The sequence below is a fragment of the Mus musculus genome, chromosome 17 (assembly GCF_000001635.26).
Source record: "Mus musculus strain C57BL/6J chromosome 17, GRCm38.p6 C57BL/6J".
Classification (NCBI taxonomy): Eukaryota; Metazoa; Chordata; class Mammalia; order Rodentia; family Muridae; genus Mus; species Mus musculus.
In genome coordinates, this window is record NC_000083.6 from 64,555,028 (window position 1) to 64,561,027 (window position 6,000).

Genomic DNA, 6,000 nt, shown 5'->3' on the forward strand with positions numbered 1-6,000 from the left:
AAAATGATAAAATGCACAGAGTGAAAAGCATTCCATGAGTGATTTCACACATGCTGCTAAGTACGGCAGAGTATTGCCAAGACTGGCCTTTAATCTCCATGGGAAGCCATAACAGCTGTACACTCTTATTTGCTGTCAAATGCCTTTTGCATGGTTCTTAGAGAAGACAGGAGGCAGGAAATCCTTCCCATTTATCTTACCTTACTTTCTTTGACCCGCATCTCTTCTCATTAGCCCTCTATATCTGTTGATAGCTTAGAATGTGCAGATTTTGCCAGCCCCAGGCAGAACAATCAAGCTGGATAGAAGAGGTTTGGTGTTCCCCCAACTGCCTTGGAGGCACCTGTCTGCCTCCTCTTCTCAGTGAGCTTCTCACCTCCTGACCTCAGCTCCAGTCCACGCCAGCACGGATCCTCAGTAAGACTCAGTTCGGTGTATTCTTGTGTGGGATCATGTGTCATCAAGTTCCACCTGGCTGGATGAAGTGAGCCTGGAGGAGCAGAACAGCGGGAGGGAAGTCGGACTTACTGAAGTCGTCTGTCTCCTGAGTCAGGAAGAGCAAGGATCTAGACTCTTAGCAGGTGCTGAGTAATACTCTACCCTTTCTCCTGGAAAACAAGAACCCAGAAGGTTCTGGACCAACCAATGCAGAATAATCAGAGGAACTGAATTTGATTGGTGGTAGGAAACCCTTTGGACAATCATTATCAGCTTTAAGCAATTAACTAGTTAAGCTAAAATGTCAACTGGTTGATTGGCTAAAGCTGTAGGTAGTTCATGAATCCTCTAGTTTGCCTCTTTTTTTTTTTTTTTTTCTATAAATACTATTGTTGTGGATTTGGTCTGTTATTGGTGATGGTGGGAGGCTTTTGTTTTTGTTTTCTTGGTTATTGGATTAGTTTTGTTTCTTTGTTTAGGTAAGGATAAATGGCCTGGGATATATTCCTTTTAGCACTACCTGTAGGCATTTCTAGGTATGCTTTGGGTTCTTCTGACCTCCTACTGCATTAAAACTCAAAACTGTCTACATTAAAACTAAAATCACTACACTTTCCCAACTTTGACACCACTCCCTTCACCTGGAAACAGTTCTCAACCCCCTTTAGAACTGCCTACCTACTCAACGGATACATAAGTCACATACATAGTAAGAAGTGGATGGTTTCAGTGGTATTGTAAATGTAAGTTTTTTGGGAATTTTATGAGTCATTTGGCATGACTTGGTGACTTGCCATCAGCCCTAAGTGATAATTATATATATAACAAATGCTACACAAACTAGCTGTCCTCCATCCCTGGAGTGTAAGATCTAGGCTCGACTCGGAGGCGATGGCTCCCACCATGCTGATAGCTGTCTGCGTTACTGGTTCTTGAATACCTCCTTGCTTGACATGTGTTTGGGATCCATTTGTTGAGCAGATGAATGAATTTGAGACAGGATGCACGTTTATTCTGGCCTTTGCTTAAAACTCTGAGCCTAGGCAGACTCCCCATGGCTCCATCCTGCCTGCCAACAAGTTCCTGTGATAGGTTGCCTCCTTGGCTACCTACCCATCCTCTCATGGTTTTACTCCTAGCTGGTAGTTCGCTTTCTGCCTCTTTCATCTCCTGCCCAGGTTCATGGACATCTGACAATACATTTCAGTAGCTAGGGAGAAAACACTGGCAACTTTCAGAGCCCTCCCTGGCTTCTAGTTCAGCCACACGGTTTCTGTGTGATCTCAGAAGCTCACAGCCTCCTGTAGCCTTGGTGGTTTTATGAATTAGAACGTATGTCATCGTCATCAAGCTGTGTCCATCCCAGTGGGATCACGGGAATCAAAGGAGCCGACGCACGGGCCAGGGTCCCGTGACCTGTAAAGTACCATAATTCACCTTGAGACAGTAGGAGTCAGAATTGAAAACCAGCTCTACAGCCCGAAGCAGGGCTTTTACTTTTCCTAGGCTTCTATTTCTTCATTCGCAGACGGGATAATAACACCTACCATTCAGGGCTTTTAGGAGTTCAGTGAAATTGTGTGAACAACAAGACTGATAAATACAGTTCACAGCAACCTCTTGCCTTTCCCAGTTTCCTGACTCGGGTGTCTGACATGGTATCATCATCAATCTCAGTCCGTTCTTAAGGTGCTGGGATTCTTGAGAAAGAACCGCTCTGATCCCGCTGCGGCAGAGAAAAGGCTCTGGGGTCAGAGGTCAAATCATTTGTCCTATGTGCTGGGCCCTTCACATGCTAACCTTGATCTTGAACGAGTCCTCGGTCTCTAGGCTTTCTCAGTAACTGTTCCTACTTGAGGTAGGATAGGAATTAGGCTGATAGGCCGGAGGGAGGAGAGGGAGGGTTCTGCGTGGAGTACTTAGCGCCCCACCTGCACTCGGTTGGTTTTCTGTGGGCCTTAATTACCACTGTTTCCCCAGAAACATTCCTTTACCAGAAAGATTGGAGAGTGACATTTAAGGATACAGGGAAGAACTGCAGCAGGGATGGAGGCAGGGGCATTGGTAGGAAAAGGGACAAGGGTGAGTGTGGGGGTGGGGGGTGGGGCGGGGCGGGACCTGCTCCGCACTCTGACTCCTTCTGTAATCATGGCTGACTTCCTTCACTTTGAAGCTGATGCCTGAAAGTAAAAGAGAGAGAGGAGAAGCAAATGAAACAGCCAGCAGGACTGAGCATGCCCGGTTGGATGCCAGCCACCTGCCTTCCATGTTCTGCTTCTGCTCAGCTCCAGCAGAATTGTAGCTATGTGTTCTCAGTGAATGTGATGTATGTCGCCGCTCTGGCTTCACAGTGCCCGGACTCTGGTCTTGCATCTGCCCCAGTTAGGTGTTGACCACAGATGACATATCTTCTCAGGCCTTTCATCTATGAAGAGGTATGATAAAGACAAACCAGTCGCAGGATGGCGTTGTGTAGGAATGAACTTTTTTTTTAAGGTCTTGGCATGGAACAGGATCAACTTTCAAGAGTCATTTCCCGAGTCTCTGCACATAAATGCACAGAGGGAAAATGGTTTTGTTGATAAGCCTGCATTTCCAAATGCTTGATCTTCTTTTTGTCCTAGTAAATTTACACGTAGGATTTATTTGTTCACTTTGAAATCAGGATGTTAAAATGATGCCAGTGTTTTTCTAGGCCTGATATTATTAAAAATGGAGATCATGTGTGGTTTTCTTGTGTGGCTGAGTTTGTTCATTATCACTAACCAATAAGAATCGACACTCTGAGCTTCCAAAAAAAGTGGTTCCAGAAATTAAGTTTTAGTGTGTTATCAGTTCTCCCAGAAAGAATACCAGAAATGAACATCAACCATAAAGTTATATCTTGCATGTTTAATTGCATACACAGTTACCCAGGACACTTCCCACACCAGAACAATTCCTGAGCTCTCTTATCAGCATGTCTGAAGCAGCTTGTGTTGTGATCGGTAGTAGACTGGGGTCTCACATGCTTGGTTCCAGTTGGTCCCAGTTCCTGATCTGGGTTTGAACCCTTGATGTGTCCTGTGTTTGAAAGCATGGTCCAAGGCCAGGCGTTGGTCTTTAGCTTTGCTGGTGCTGGCAGAACTCCTGCTATTCCTCCTCTCCTCCAAGAGTAACCATTTGACACTCTGGGCTCAGGCTCCTCCTCAGTGAACCTGCTGCTCACACAGGCAGGCTGCTGCTCAAGGATGAGACTTGAGGCATAGTTTTTCTAGAGTTCAATATGCTTGTATAGATTCAGTGTTTCAACAAATGTAGCCTGAAAAGAAAAATAATACCCTTGTCAAATCTACCTTCTGAGTAAATAAACACTGTCCAAAATGAATTTTAAAGGCATGTTTAATGATTGTTCCTGTTTTGTCAGATCTCTCTCTCTCTCTCTCTCTCTCTCTCTCTCATTTCCTTCTAGTTCCACAGATGCTCAACTTATTGCTTGGAGATCAAAGAATACTTGACTGAATTTGTTGATATCTCAGCTTTTAAAAGCCTGATCAATTTATCAAACTGTAGGCTAAAATCTTGTGTCTACTAGCCTCTGTAAACAAGGCTTCATTTTTAAAAAGAGGGGACAATGTCTCCAGGTCAATTATTTGGGATTTCTTTGCATGTGGAGGGACATGCAAACTAGACATGCTTTTCTCCCTCTTGCTCCTCCTCCTCCTTCCCTCCTTGCCCTCCCCCTTCCTCTGCCCCTTCTTCCTCTTTTCTCTCAAGGATCAAAGATTCTTGTAGGAAACCAGCCCAGACAAGCAGGAAAATGGAAGCTTGCTGAGATGCAAGCCTTGGGCAGACACTTTTGAAGTATCTGAGTGTATTGTGTCTTCTAGCACTGGCTGCCTCCCCAGCATCTAACAGCCGCATTCCAGAGAACAGCTGCAGCCACGCCCCACACCGCCATGGTCTCCTGATCAAACAGCACGGGGTCAATTCCTTTTTCTCAGATCTTTGGAATTCTAGAATTCAGTTCTAGAATTTAGAACTAAATAAAAGCACAGGCTTGAAATATGAGTCTGTACAGGGTCTTTGTGTGAATCATCAGAGACTCGAGCCCCCCCCCCCCCCCCCCGCTTCTTCCCACATCTAAATACACATTTGCTTTATTCTAAATGTCCAGACATAGATCACCGAGCTTTCTTAGAGGAGTGAAATTATTATTTTAATTATAGTATAATGAACTTGAATCTCCTTCATTTTTTTGCCTTGCTCTCTTTCTCTTGATGGACATAGAAGCACTTCTACGAAACACAATTACAGTTAGGAAGGAGAGATGAGGCTCTCTCAGGCAGGAATGAACATGTCCATCACAGACCACAAAAAGCAGGCTTGACAGCCTCTGAGGCCAAGGCAGAAAGCAGGAACGCAGCAGCGAGGAGAGCTACAGGTCCGTATCCCTACACTTGGCCGTGCCTTTTGTATCCAAAACTAAGCAGGCTGTGATTTTGAAAACTTGATGTTCCCTGACCTCAATCAGAAGTCCCCAGTGGCCTTGCAGTATAGCCTCCACAGTCTGCCAGTGGTCCCATGCTTTGAGGCCACACTAACTAGTTCTAGCTTCGTTTTCAGAACGTGCTCCTTGCTGCTCCTCAAGCAAACTCTGCCTTTTTCACACCCGAGCCTTTCCCTAGAACACTCTGCAAACGTCTCCTCTCTTATCCAGTCTTGCCATCCCTGACCATTTCAATGTGGGGTGGCCTGTCTTTTTCTCAATGGTTTAATATTGTGCTTCCCTCAGAACGAGCGAATGTGGGCTTCAGACTTAGACAGAGCCACTTAAAATCCCGAGACCTTCAGCCGCCGTCTTCTTCTTCTTCTTCTTCTTCTTCTTCTTCTTCTTCTTCTTCTTCTTCTTCTTCTTCTTCTTCTTCTTCCTCTTCCTCTTCCTCTTCCTCTTCCTCTTCCTCTTCCTCTTCCTCTTCCTCTTCCTCTTCTTCTTTAATCTAAGAAAGAAAATGGATGAGAATAATGCTCTCAGGGGAGTCTGGCTATCAGCATTGTATGAGATCACACGTTGGCGCACTTAGATGATCAATATGCATCTTCCTTGCCTTTACCACTCAAACAGTGCTGCTTGCTTTGTGGGTTTCTAGACCACAACTTACTGACTCTGAAAGCCCAGGGTCCATGAAAGCAGGGGTTTTTTCTCAAGCTTATATGAATATTCTCCAATGCTGAGGAGGGACTTGCAAGAACACAGTCCTCCATAAATATTTTTGATGGTTGAATAAATAATTTTCTGATCCTCTGCGAGATAGAAGATGGTGGGATGAAGGGATAGGAAGGAGATTGGAGCCTGTCTATTACAATATATTGCCTAAGCAAGATGTTCTCACTATTAGCATGACAGACAGTTGTGGAAAGAAACATTAAACAATGTTGTGCTTCCTGAGAACGAACACGAGGATTTTAACTTTGAGAAGCATCGCTGGGCTTACGTTTCCTGCAACAGCCAAAAGGTACCCAGGATCACATAAAAATTAATTCATTGACATCCGATGTTCTGACCGCTCCAAATGTAAAGCA

General features: G+C 44.8%; 1 long non-coding RNA gene across 1 annotated transcript in view; it reads right to left on the reverse strand.

Annotated features, from left to right (window-relative positions):
* Nucleotides 1–563, reverse strand: part of AU016765 (expressed sequence AU016765) — a 41,502-nt gene extending 40,939 nt beyond the window's left edge. Inside the window, exon 1 of the long non-coding RNA NR_045899.1 lies at nt 377–563. This is a non-coding gene — a long non-coding RNA (expressed sequence AU016765). The remainder of the gene's footprint in view (nt 1–376) is intronic.
* Between the last annotated feature and the right edge of the window lie 5,437 nt (nt 564–6,000).